The sequence below is a fragment of the Tribolium madens genome, unplaced genomic scaffold, assembly GCF_015345945.1.
Source record: "Tribolium madens isolate multiple individuals breed KSU strain unplaced genomic scaffold, Tmad_KSU_1.1 Scaffold_71;HRSCAF=194;Tcas5.2_LG6, whole genome shotgun sequence".
Taxonomy (NCBI): domain Eukaryota; kingdom Metazoa; phylum Arthropoda; class Insecta; order Coleoptera; family Tenebrionidae; genus Tribolium; species Tribolium madens.
The window spans coordinates 531,531-546,569 of NW_025401041.1; the positions used below are offsets into that span (position 1 = coordinate 531,531).

A 15,039-nucleotide genomic window follows, 5' to 3' on the forward strand; every position below is an offset into this window, starting at 1 on the left:
AGTAAAGACTTTTCTAAATATTTCCATTAAATAAATTTTATAAATATAACGGGTGTGTTTAATGTAACCCCTTTCAAGGCGCGAATACAACAGTGTGTAGAATTCCACAGGCAACAATTACTTCAACTATAGTATTAATTTTTAATCAAAGCCCATATTTCAATGATGGAAAACGACGTTTCAAAACTCCATAAAATCTTTCTATGCAGTTTCTAGTAGAGATATGGGCTCGATTATAAGCCTCTTGGCTTGCGTTAGCTAAATTACGAAATGGAGTGAGGAGGCATTGTTGGCAAAGATATCCACCGTCACCCAATAGATACTGTAATATTCCGGACCCCTACACCCTGCTAGGCGATGAGTATATTTATTTTTCTTTTTAAAATGAAATTACGTTTCCACAGTCAACATTCTTAAAAAATGTGGAGAGTCGCAAGAAAAAGTTATCAAACATCCGGTCATTCGATACGATTTCAATAGAGTGTCGAGCGATCCAGACAATAACGATCCAAGGCCACACGTGTGTTTCTTCGAAATGCACAAATTTTCCATTGTAAATTTTATTTAAATTGTATTAATGTTTGTTAACATCAGAAAGGCAATGAGGGGAAACGTGTTGTAAATTTGACATAAGTTGGAATTTTAGGCTTAATTAGTTTAAGGTAGTTTTGAAAGACCTGGTCCAAATTTGTAATAAGTGTAAATCGTTGCAAATTATTGTCGTCAGCGGATCAGCAACGTCTGGGTCAAAAGTCAGTTTAGGTAAATTTAATTAGCTTAACTAATAAGTTCATTTTGTTGTAAACTGAACTTGGTTCTTTTGGTTTAAATTTAGAGATTAACAAAGTCGTGATTTGTCAAAGCTTTAGAGTTGGGGAAGAGTAGTACCGGAGGGGGATTGCGAGAGAGAGAGAAAAAGGGACTAGTAGATTTTTCTAGGGACTTCGATTCGAGAGAGCAGAGAGTTGAGACGTAATTTCGCATTCGTCACAATTTTCCATTTTCCTAGTGAAAGTGTCCAAATCATAAATAACGTAAGTTTAGGATTTACTGTTTTCCCTTACGTAATTAGAGAATAATTTAATTTGTGCATCTTAATTAATTAAAGCATGTTTTATCAACGTTCTGGTAGACTTCTCCTCCCCTTGGAATTATCATTTGATAATTTGATTAATGATCTTTGATTTAATCTAATCAATTTATAATAATTATTCTAATTAATTTGTTTCGGCCTTTTCTCCAAAATTTAAATGGTTTCGACAACCAAAGTTCCCCAAAACCTTTTAACCCATTAATTCGCCTGCAGGCCGGTAGTTTAGGACGTTGTATCCCTGCCACTTACTTATAAATATTAGGCCGTTAAGTTCAGTCCGAATTCCTGTCTTATTGACTTAAACAACTATAACATTTTATAATTTACCCACCTGTACTAGTGAGAGAAGTACAACTACCAATTTCCMTCKATCCAATCGAAACCTATTTGCAATTTTCACATCAAACCAATCTATCATTTAATTTCTCTTGATTTATTTCAAAGCACCGAAAAACCAGAACTTAGGAAATTTTGGATATTCTATTTATTCATTTTTCATTTGATTTTATTTGATGAAGTAAGATGATAAACAATCACAACCAAGTTCTAATTATTTCATTTTTTATGTTCAATAAATTTAAGTGTGGTTTAAAACTTGTGTTTTCTTTCTTACAACGCGGCCTCGTTATACCTCGGGTCAATTAGAATTTTCTTTTCTAATTATTTTCATTTTGTTATTTTCGAGACACAACAAACACAACGTAGGGCAAAAGGGGAAATTTTGGCGTCCACCATTTGGGGGTACAACCCTTTGGGAAATTCACACCAGGCCCCCCTTTCAAGAAACATTACAATACCGATTACCATATCTCCCTATTCTAAAGTCGACAGGAAGAGGCGAATTATTAAAAATCGTACTGTCGTGCATCAATCCCGGCCATCGAGAAACGATGTGTAACAAATTGGCGTCGCAAATGGCCTGGACGTTAATACTAAAGTACCCTTTTCGATCTCGGTACAGTTCTACATTTGCACCACCAGGCGATGCCAACATGGGTACAATCCACAGTACCCACAACACGAGAAAAACCAGTATTTTGAAAAAAAATTCTCTTAATTGCTACCAACTCCTCAGCGGTCCTCGACATCTTAATATGTTCTTGAGAGAGTCGAGCAATTTCGCGTGTGACTTTTTGGATAATTCTGCAGATGCTGGATTTGTGGACGTGTATCCAATCGCCGACGAGTTCCAAAAAGTCAGCTATGTGGCGTCCCGTCGATTTTGACAACATCGAATCATCAGAATTGGTGGAAGAAAATGAGGACATTGTAATGATTAGTTCCGCATCAGATGAAGAAGGTAAAGTACAATTATACCGGTGTCACCAGCAAAAGAGTATCAATAAATATAATTTTTCCGTTTACTTTGGTTTAAATGCGGTGTAGCAACACTTGTAAAGTGCCATTTATGGAGGGTTACAAATTCAAGCCATTGTTTGGTTAATCCCTTATAAGGTGTAATCGCCGAAAAGAAAGTGTTAAATGTACTGACTTTGATTTTCAAAAGAAGAAAAATTCTTAAAGAAATGTTCAAATTTAGTAGGCAAAATGCCAATCGAGACGTTTCAAAACATCGTGCTACAAAAGACAGTTAGGGAGACTAAGGAAGTGTCAGATGTACCAAATTAAAAAAATTCTAGACTTGCAAAAAAACATTTAAAAATTTCTTATAAAAATGCTTAAATTTAAAAAACGGCAATCCTGACTTTTCAAAACATCGTGTTACAAAAGACAGTTGTGGAGACTAAGAAAGTGTGTACTGGATTAAAAAAATTCTGGGTCAAGCACTTTTGAACACATTAACGCGGGGTATACCTTCTTCATATTCTTTTATGGTCCGATAAATTGTCGTTACAGAAATATTTTGTTCTCTATAAATTGAAGCAATTTTACATTTAGGCCCAACTAGATTGTAAATGCCTTAACGAATATCTTCTAGCTTATAAGAAATTTTCGAAAACACCAATGAAGCAACTAAACTGCCATGTTAGTTGACATACTTTACTTCCAGCAATAACTTGTTTAAACACCATTTGGTATAAATAAAAACCATCTAAAAAATTCCCAAAACTCCTCCAACTCTCTCAACCCGTGTAAAAATTAATTTAACCATCTCTCGAAAAATGGCAATTGCTTTTGGAGTGGGGGACCACGGAGCAATTCTGCTGGCCACTATAGCAAAAAGAAATATCAAACTTTAGACAATAAACGATGATAAAAAATGAAAATTCAATCGAACCGTTATTGAACCGGACGGACGATTTTGATTAATTAATATTATTTGAGTCAAAAATCCATAAAAATGAAAATTAAACAAAAACAAATGCACAAGAGTAAAAAGAAAATTCATTGTCTTGCGGAATAGAATATTAATTCAAACGTTCCAGTGGAAACATTTGCGAGAACGGAAATTCCAATACCCGAAAATATACAACTAGCCGACCCCAATTATATTTCGGCACCCTTTGTCTGTTGATTGGAGCCGGCATCTTCTGGGAGCTTTTATGGGACGGTCGGGTCCTTCTAAGTAATAAGTACCCACAAAATACAATTCTCGGTTGGGTACAATACTTTATTTCAATAAAAAAATCTAAGGGATCTACTAAGGTAGATTCGACTAGACTCAAAAGTAGACACCTAATATTTTGGGTATTTATTATGGTTCGAGAAGCTGACTCGGCGATGTCGATGGCGTTTCCGCGTTACAATTACAACATGACACAACAGCCGAGACCTCTTTTCGAAACATAGTTTTTGTTACGGAATATTAAGTAATGATAAACTAACCCAAATTCCGCGGTATGTGACAAGATGTAGTAATAACAACGCCCACTTGCACCCTCGCTGTTTAAATAACGGCTTATTATTGGTCAAAATCTGTAAGTTCGTTTCACATCAGAACATCGAAATAAAGCGTGGACCTATCAAACTGTTAAGTGATACCACACATAATATTATAAATATCATGAATTGATTGTGACACAGTGAATTTTATACAATGCATTTATATTTAAGTATACCATACAATAAAATTGATTATTTTGTTTAAAATTACGCGGGTTTTGCCAGCCAGTGCTGTAAAACTGATTTTTGCGTAAGTTGTTAGTGCGCAACAGAATCCCTTCCGCATAGTTTATTACTACATCTGTTCGTAAAATGAAGTATAGGCGGCCCATTTCAAACAACGGCAATTCAAGTAAATAACGCCAGGTGTTTGCAAACATTTGTAATAAAAACTTTAGAGGAACAAAGATGCAAAAAAATATCACCACTTTGGTGGAACGGTCCTTCGTTTTTAATAAAATCAGAACCTGACTGGCCCAAAACACATGTAGAAGAAGATAGTATCACAGATGGTCTTAAAATAGCAATAATAGCTCATTGCGCGGAGCAAACAGAAACAGAATTACAAGTATTTAAAAACGTTAGTAGCTACACAGAACTTAAAAGAATAATCGCGTTCTGTTTAAGATTTATTAACAATTGTAAACACAGAGAAAAATGAAAACAGAGAATTTTGCACAATATTGTTATACTTACTATTGTATTATAGTTTATGACAATAATATAACAGTATAGCACAACACTGTTGATATTTCTTAAAGCTGATTGTATTAACATGGTTATTTGAAATATTTAGATAAGTTTGATATAATGTTTAACAACTATTATAAAACTGCCTTTAGCAAATTTTTATGAAAATGTTATATTAGTTGTATTAAATGTAGCTTGCATAGTTAGTTGCCTTCAATAATTAATGTTGACATGCGTAGTCAGTATGCACAATGGCGTCAAGCACCGACATGGCCTCATGCAATAATTAATAAAAACACGTGTTCTCCAGTCCCAGTAGTTTTATTATCAGCTAGTGTAAACTACACTATATTAAATATTTAAAAAATTGCACAATTTGTAGAAAAAGGGCTTGATCGTCATATATGCAATAAACCGGGCCAATGAGATTTTCTCGCGCGTTCTTACCGGTTCCAGACAAAAAAATCTAGATGTTCGGTGACAAAAGTACTCTAAGTTAGCGGCCGAAACGAACCTGCGCGGGCGAGCGGTCCGAGAACGCCAATTGCCGGGTCAACGCGAAGCCACCCACGCGCGTACAATTTTCTTGTTTTGTTTTGTATTGTTAGTTGTATAAACCCGTTATATTTGCATTTTATTTCACAATCACCTACAAATTGGTGAGCCCGACGTGATTGTGAGACGACAGAAATAAACAATAGACGAGATGTCGCTACCAGACGACACCAAAACGCTAAACCCACTCCCAACGGTGATCGACCGCGTGGCCCTCAAGATACCACCATTATGAGCCGAAGACCCATCGCTGTGGATTCTACAATTAGAGGGGCAATTCCAGCTAAACCGAGTGACCAACGATTACACCAAATATTTTTATGTAATCACCAACCTAGAGACAAGATATTTGATGGAAATAAAGGACGTAATAACAAACATCCCCGAGTCCAACAAATATGACAAGGTGAAGGAAGAGCTGCTTAAGCGCCTGTCGTCTAGCTAGGAACAGAAAACCAGGCGTCTTCTGGAAAGAGAGGAGATGGGGGATAGGACGCCATCTCAATTCCTACGCCATTTACGGGACCTGGCGGGCGCAAATGTGCACGAGTCGTTCCTTAGAACTTTGTGGACAGGACGCCTGCCGAGAAACATGCAAGCCATCCTTGCGACACAATACCAAATGTACTCTGGATGAAGTAGCGGTGTCGGCAGATAAAATCCATGAAACCATGCCAGAAGCTAGAGTCTTCGCCATGAACAACCCCAACGCTAGTAACGACACCAACGGCGCCCACACGACCTTTGATGCTACCCTCAGCGCCCTCTCACAGCAAGTGCAAGAACTCACGCGACAGGTGGCAGCACTGCAAACTTCACAGCCTGGCCATGCTTCGCGCTTTGGAGCTCGGTCGCCGTCCAGGTACCGGTGTCGAGGAGTCGCAGCAAACCCCGAGACGGGAAATGCTGCTTTCATCACCGCTTTGGTGGCAAAGCCAGGAAATGTGAAGCTTCATGCTCCTATCAAAAAAACGGAACAAGCAGTCAGTAGTCGCGGCGTACGACTGCGCTCCCAACAATTGCCGTCTATTCATCCGCGATCGTGATGACGGAGTTCGGTTTCTAATAGACACAGGTGCCGATGTTAGTGTCTATCCTAAAAAACTGTTGTGTGGACCTCTACCGGCGTCCGACGTTGTGCTTTTTGCGGTGAGTGGTACGCTGTTCTCAACATACGGATTACGAACGGTGCGTTTAAATCTGGGCTTGCGTCGTGAATTTTAGTGGTAGTTCGTCATCGCAGACGTAGACTACGCAATAATCTGGACAGACTTTATTCATCATTATAAACTTTTAGTGGACTTACGTAAGAGACGTTTAATAGATTCATTAACTCAGGTGCGCGCAGAGTGCGAGATACGGGCAGTGGACGTGTCTACAATAAAAGCTCTATATATTGAGAGTTCGAATGAGTACCACGATTTACACCGGGAATTCCCCGCGATCACCAAGCCACCCAACATTCATCAAGAGCGAAGGCACAACTGATGGTCCTGTCGTTTCATGTCGCCCCCGGCGCTTGGCGCCTGATCGCTACAAGGCTGCGAAAAAGGAGTTTGATGCCATGGTCCGAGACGGGATCGTAAGACCCTCTAACAGCAACCATTACACCTGATCCCTAAAAAGGATGGCAGTTTGAGACCATGCGGCGACTATATAGGACTGAATGCGCGAATTATTCCGGATCGCTATCCCGTTCCCCATATCGAAGACTTCTCACACGCGCTTCATGGTAAGACAATATTTTCAACGATCGACTTAGTTCGAGCATACCATCAAATTCCGGTCCACCCGCGAGATATTAAGAAAACGGCGATTACAACCCCCTTTGGACTTTTTGAATACACCCAAATGTCATTCGGATTAAGAATGGCGTCGCAAACGTTTCAGAGATTTATTGATGAAGTTACACGCGGGCTCGACTTTTGTTTTGGATACATAGGTGACGTCCTAGTTGCATCAGAGAACCCTCAACAACATCAACATTTGAGGCAACTGTTCACACGCTTCTCGGATCACGGCGTTGTAATTAATCCGATAAATGCAAATTCGGCCAACCGGAAGTGACGTTTCTGGGATACCACATTTCTAACAAGGGCACCCAACCACAAACTGATCGTGTCCAGGCCATTTTGGACATGAAAAAGCCTTCGACTCTGAAAGAGCTGCAGCGGTTTCTTGGTATGGTAAATTTTTACCGACGTTTCATCCCACAAGCAGCCAGAATTCAAGCACCGGTAACACAACTGCAAGGGAGGCCCAAGACCAAACAGAAAGAAACAATCAAGTGCTGCCCAGAAACAAAAACCGCATTCGAAGCCACGAAACGATCGCTTGCGAACGCTGCACTACAAGCATATCCGTCCCCAGAAACCCCATTGTCAATTATGGTAGATGCCTCCGATTCCGAAATAGGCGCAGTTTTGCAACAATGGAACAATCAGTCATGGCAATCTCTAAGTTTCTTTACCAGGAAACTGTCAAGCAGTCAAAGAAAATACAGCACATTTGATCAGGAATTGCTGGCTGCCTACACTGCAGTAAAAAAATTTCGCCACAACGTAGAAGGCAGGCCCTTTGTGATTTAGTACTGTAGGCGATAGCGCCGAAATTTAAACCCAAAAGTACCCAAAAAGTTGTGACTTGTTCCAAGCTTGCAGTTCTTGATAAAGGTAAGTAAATAAAATTTTTACTTATTACTTCCACAGGTTTTTGTTAAGGGCGACGAGAAAGGACTTTTGTGGTGGGGAAGCTTTTATTAGTTGCGTTATTTTTCGTTAATAATTAATAAAAAATCAGTGTTTCCTTAACAACCCTAGTAACTAAAGAAAAACTCGGAATCACTGCTCCAATGTATTTTTTATGAAATGCCCAAGCAGGATATTGACACATTTCATTAAGGAGGCGACAATTTTGAGTCTATACAGGGTGCGCCAGAACTCGCGACCTAGAGAAAAATGCCATACAAGCTAAGATACCAGGAACATGGAAAAAATGTTTAAAAAAATTTATCTATAAAAATTTCGTAGTTATGATGGTTTAAAGTTTGCACTTTGACTCTATTTATTTCTGTTGGGAAAATAATTTTACAAGTTTTTTTGCTTAGGCTATTAAAAGAGGAAACAAGGAAGCTGTGTCCTAAATTGTAACTCTGTTCAATGTTATTTGTGGCTTTCATTGGCAAAATTTTTGTACCTTTACTAAATAATTGTAAAAAAACATATACAAGATCATCAGTATCATTAAATAGACATAAAAAATGTCATATTTCAAAAAATAAATGTTAAAATTTTTTGACAGATAGAATTTTTAAACATTTTTTTCATGGTCCTGGTATCTTACCTTACTTGAAAATTTTTTCTGGGACGCGAGTTCTGGCGCAGCCTGTATATTGTTGTTATCGCTTTAAACCAGTAATATCCTATAATCCGTATAAATAAAGGAAATACAGTGAAATCTCCCATAACGGACACTCCTCTTAAACGGACACCTCCTTATAGAGGACAATTTTATGTGGTCCCGACTGTGCCCCATAAGAATAGCATATACATCCACCTCTATTCAGCGGACTCTCCCTTGGATGGGCACGGACGGGGCAATTTGGTACGAATCAAGGAAAAAGTTTCTACTCAGCGGACAACGAAACGAGTATTTTAACACCTGCGCAGAAGGCACGTAGCGAAAAATCGGGACTTCCAGGAACCGTTTTTGCTTGTGCATTTCGGAGAACACTAAAAGCAAAACGTAAATAAAATAACGACTAAAAAAATGTTTTAACTTTAAAACAAAAAATTGATGTAATCGAATTATATCAAAAAGAAAAGTTAAGTGTACGTGATTTATCAAGAAGGTTTCAGATCAGTAAAACACAAGCAGCAGATATTGTAAAGAAAAGAGAGGAATTTCTACCGAAGTGGGGGTCTAATAGTAATGTCGATGAAAAAAGAAGGTCTTTTAAAACTGAAGGTCGGTATGTGGATAAAATTTGTTACGAATGGTTCACTGCTGCCAGGAGCAAAGGAATTCCTATATCAGGTATGTAAAATTAACGTTAGGCTCACAAATGCACGTTGGGTACAAATTTTAAGGACCTATACTGAGAAATAAGGCAAAGTAGATTGCAGACGAAAAGGACTACGAAGGTTTTAGTGCATCTTCGGGTTGGTTGGAAAAATTTCGCAAGCGTTATAACATCAATTTCAAATTTATATCCGGTGAAGCAGCTAGCGTAAATCCTGAAGATGTTATTGCCTTTTTAAGCAAACTCCCATCAATTCTGAATAACTATTCAAAGGACATTTATAATGCAGATGAAACCGACCTGTTCTTCCGGGTCCTTCCGAACAAAACTTTGGCATTTAAGCGCGAAAGATGCACAGGAGGTAAATTAGCCAAAAAGAGGGTTACAGTATTAGACTGCGTCAATATGGCAGGAGATAAGGAAAAACTACTTGTGATAGGTAAAGCTGCCAAACCAAGAGCGTTCAAAAACATTGATATTAACAAATTGCCTGTTGTATGGAAATTCAACCGAAAAGCATGGATGACTTGTGAAATAATGAGCGAGTAGTTGAATAATTTTGACAAAAAAATAGCTATTGATAAACGAAGAGTTCTGTTGTTTTTAGATAACGCCTGTTCACATCCTAAAGACATCAAGCAAAAAAATGTCCAACTGATTTATCTCCCACCTAATTGTACATCTACGTGGCAGCCGTTAGATCAAGGCATAATAAACTGTTTTAAGACATACTACAGAATGTTTGTTATCAACGATATTTTAACAAAAATTGATGCATCTGAGTCAGCCTATGATCTTGCGAAACAGATAAGTGTATTAGATGCAGTATACTTTATTAAGCACGTTTGGGACAAAGTTTCTAAAGAAATTGCCCAAAACTGTTTAGGCTAAGCCGGATGTAAAGAAAATTTTACGTCGTCTTCGGACCACTTTGAGCCTGAAGACGATTTACTATTGTCCTGTATGTCCCATATATGGAAAGCCGCAGAAATTTTAGGGTCTACAAACGTTGATATTGGAAGTTTCTTTAATTTGAATACAAACGTGTTAACAGAAGATGAGGAACTATTTGCACAAAGTGTCGTCGAAGACGACTCTGTAGAATTGTCTGATGATGATTCAGTTGACAGTCTCGAAACGGACGTGGAATGCAACATTAACATAAGGTACGTCCATGGAGTTTACAAAAAATGTTCTTCATGAATGGGGACTCATCTCCCTGGTGGATCATTTTGTTGGTATTGACAGAGCTCTTTACGCTAAGTAAATACTATTCATCTTGTACTTATTATAGAAAACGAGATAGATGAGGAAAATTTTTTACAATTAACGATAAATATTGATGAACTAATTCCTATACTCGGCCATAGAAAGAAAAATTGCATAAAATATAATCAGTACATGAATGACAGGGTATAGGTACAATCATTGTAACTAGTCCCATAATTAAAGTCAACATTCTTGTAGGCTGCTTTAGTTTTCGCTTCAAGTGTTTATTGTTCTAAAGAAGAGTCCGATGTCAGTACATGTCACAGCGTTTGATGGAACTGTATTTAGTCATTTGTTGAAAAGTCTTGAAATGTTTGAAACTGTCTGTATAAATGTAAATTTATGGTAGAAGAAAAGAAAAGCCAAAAAATATTTTTATTGTGGCATATTAACATATTATATGAAGAACAAAGATGCCCAAAAACCGTGGAATTATGAAGAAATGAAGGAGGTAAAAGACTTCTAACCTCAAAATACACCTTTATTTCAGTTGTACATATTTTAGGCTGCAAAAGATATTTTACTTGCTAATTTACCTGAATGCAGAAAATATATTTTTTCTGTTGCATAGGTCATGTAATTAACGTTTTTTGTATGATTTTATAATATTATATGTTTTTATTGTTCCAAATAAACGAAGCAAATATTTTGCAACAATAAAAATATTTTGTTTTTTTGGCTTCTCTTTTCTTCTACCAAAAATTTACATTTCTACAGAAAGTTTCAAACATTTCAAGACTTTTCAACAAATGATTAAATATACTTCCGTCAAACGCTGTAACATGTAATGGTTTAACCGGTTACTTTGTTTGACGAGAATTAAGTGGGCAATCCCTGAAATGACGTAAAATTTCAGTCAAACAAAGGAATATTTATTTGTTTACAACAGGCCAAACACTAGGCTTTCCGCGGAATGACGCATTACGCCCAATGACTACGACATAAATGTTTTTATGTAAACGGGTAGCATTTGACGAAATGATTGCTGCAGGTAAAGAAGAATATCGGTTAGCATTAGATGCTTGATATGGAAACGGTATACCTATTATTGCAGTGGTCGTCGATGGCGCTTGGAGCAAACGATCTTCAAATAGTATATTATGTAACTAGTGTTATAAACGCCACTTTAGAAATGAGTTTTATTACGAAGTTTTTACACGTGTTACATACTATATTTTTTCTACGATCACCACAAAAAAATTACTTAAATATAAAAAATATTTGTACTTAATTTTAATTTAATTTGGTATTATAGTTTACCTTTGTAAATAGGTATTCCTTGTCAGGAGCAGACGATAAGAATTCATTAATTTGCTGTTTTCGACTTTTTAGGATTATAACCATCAAATATACCCTTCAGCAACGCACATAATTTGGGATATTTTCTCATGTCAACATTGTTTCTTAGGTTAAGCGTCATCCGCAACATTGAGTAGACTGTCCACAAAGAAAAAGGTTTCATCATTTTCGAAATATCTTGAAAATATGCAAGCAGCACATTCTCAGATAAAGAATTTATTTAACTTCTTAACACCAATCTTAGAAAAGTTTATATGCACGTTCGTACTGACTTTTTGATTTTTCCGGCAGCAAATTAGCAGTTGCCGAGGCCGCTGCTTCGGTAATCTCGAGTGGAGTGCAAATTTCAATAGAAACAACATCTTCACTTTCATTTTCATTAATTTTTCACAAGCCGCAGCCCCGTCTAAATGACAACTGACAGAAACTACAGAAAGCACCTCGGTGAAGTTAGCAATAAGTAATATTTTTCTTGAGGGCAAAATTTAAATTACAGTCAACATTTTCGTTTCGTGCAGCCAGATACAAACTCGAAAAATTATTAGAATTACAGAAAGCTAACTTCAGCCCGTGACTAATATGCCAGTTGCTATTAGCAACGTGACTAATACGCATAAAAGTCACAGCTTGATAAGGTGTGTATAAAAGGTCACTTAGCGTCATGGAAACATATACGATAATCCGTGTTTTAGATATAGGAGTAGAAAAAACAAATTATAATGCTTTGTCGGGAGTAGGTTGTATAATAGGTGCGAGAACATAAACAGTACTTTACGTTGGGGTGAGATATAAATATTGCGTCACGTGTAAAAAAATATTACTTCAAAAGTAAAACGCAAACATAAATGTTTTAAAAATTGAAAGCAGTACAGGATCCGTCACAGGAGAATTACTTTAAAAATTAATTAGTTTGCAACCAAAAATACCTTTAGCGTATGTAACGGGATATAATATTTTACTTGAATTAATTCAGTAATCAATGTGAGCTGGATGAAAATGAGTGAAGTCGTCAAAATGACAAGTAATTGTCCACTGCTTCGAAGACTCTAATTGCATTTTCTGGGACAGTAGCAGTCCTCTGACGGGGTATTTCATTAGGGGCCAATCTTGTCGTAACTTGGCTTCCAGTTTTCTAAATGTTTCAGGAACCGGATGCATTCGATTTGGATACCTCTCCAAGTACAGAGCTGCTGCCGCACGAGCATTTGCAGAAGCCACTGGCGTTGGAATCTGCACTATAAGGAGGATAATTAAGGAAGCTGAAAACAAATCAGAAGGTTCCAAATTCACTTCTCCAAGGAAAAAAATTAACCAAACAAAGCATAAACAATCTCTGGACCAGTGTAAAGAGGAAGTTATTCGAAACACTATTTATCGATACGATAATATGACAACAATGAAATTGGTTGAATGTGTTTGAAGAAGTAAAAAATTACGAAAACCTTTCAACTTCACTGGAAAAATTCGCTCATTTAGATGTCTCGTGCATAAAATGGGTTTCTGTTGAAAGGAAACTCAAGATAACAGAAAAATGTTGGTTGAAAAATCTGACATCAGAGCTAAACAGGTAGACTATTTAAGAAAAATAAAGAAATACAGGGAAGAAGGGTGGAACATCATTTATTGTGATGAAAGATACTTAATAATTCGCACACAGTAGCAAAGGCATGGGATAATGGTTCCAATCACGGTTTAAAGGCCCCAATGTCAAAAGGGCCACGTCTGATTATTTTGCATGCAGGAGGATTAACAGAATTTGTGCCCAATGCACTAATAATTTTTAAGTTTGAGACAAAAAGTGGTGATTATCATCACGAAATGAATAATGAAAATTTTATAAAGTGATTGACCGAAAAAATTATGAGGAATGTGGGTGGTAAGTCTGAGCTGGTTGTAGACAATGCTTCCTACCACAATGTGTCAGTACAAGCAAGTCCGTCTGCACGGAAAAAAGCTGACATGCAAAAGTGGCTGATGGAGAAGGGAATTTATTTTGAAACAAGATGTACTAAGGCGAAACTATATATATTCAAATATAAAAATCTACGAGCCTGTACACAAAATTTACAAAATAGATCAAATATTGGCGGAGCAAAGTATACCAGTACTAAGGCTGCCACCATACCATCCTGAACTAAACTCCATAGAAAAATATGGGCATTAGTCAAAAATCATGTGGCAGCATGCAACACAACATTCAATTGGATGATGTCTGGAAATTTACAGAAACAAAGTTTGATGCAGTTACAGTAGAACAATGGCAGAATATTTGTTCACATGTGGAGGAAATTGAGGCGAAATATATGAAAAGAGAATATATAATGGATGACGTTGAAGAACTAATAATTTCAGTTAATGGCGAAGAAAGTGACGAATCTGATTACTTACTGTCTTCAGATGAAGAAACAATTGAAGAAAATGGACTCGAAAACAAAGTGCAAAGGAGTAGCTCTAGTTGAAATCTAGCTGATTTGGGTTGTGGACTTAAATAAATACAAACCTCTTAAGAAAGTGTTACTTTTTTCCCTTTACATATTACAGCTGAGAGTAGAGAGTAAAGTCAAAGTTGAGATTGAAGTTAAAGATGAAATTGAATTTGATTATTAATTTTGAATTTTGTCGTAAAAATAAATAAAAGAGCAGATTCACTTTGTAGATATTGTCGGCCACTCTAATCTAAACCGTTGTACAGTGTAAAATTCAAATTTAGCGCCAACCGACAAATCCCAACCAAACATCCAATGTTTTTAAGTTTCACTTATTAAAAATTAGTTCCGCCTTCACGCAGCTTTTTTCAAAGTCATCGATCATGAGAGCTGGTAAAACCTCTACGCTGCTGCAATAAGTTATAATAATACAGGGTTATTTATGAACGAAATTATTGAAAACAGTTGTAAAGGTAAAATTGGAGAATTTACAAAGTCATATTGGAGAAAAAGAAAAAATAAAATTGTTAGGAAAAATAAATAAAAAACACACAAGCAAAGAGGTCGCCTTCAAAGCGAAGATTCAAATTATGGAACTGACCTCACATAAAGAAGATATTTCTGATTTGTCTCAAAATGTGTTTGAAATCGCTAACTACTAGTCATTCACCTGAAGGTTCCACAACAGTAGACAAACACAAGATGGTTCTATTACCACAATTCCTACAATTCTTACTGAATATCGAAGGTGTATGGGCTGTGTAGACAAAGCAGATATGCTCAAAAGCTACTATGCCACTGACTGAAAAAGTCGAAAATGGTGGCATCGCCTTTTTTTGGCA

At 36.9% G+C, this 15,039-nt stretch overlaps 2 pseudogenes; one reads left to right on the forward strand and one right to left on the reverse strand.

Moving 5' to 3' along the window:
* Positions 1-73: 73 nt before the first annotated feature.
* On the reverse strand, positions 74-2,361 carry LOC123009101 (annotated as a pseudogene).
* A 3,775-nt stretch (positions 2,362-6,136) lies between these two features.
* On the forward strand, positions 6,137-9,752 carry LOC123009102 (annotated as a pseudogene).
* Positions 9,753-15,039: the final 5,287 nt, after the last annotated feature.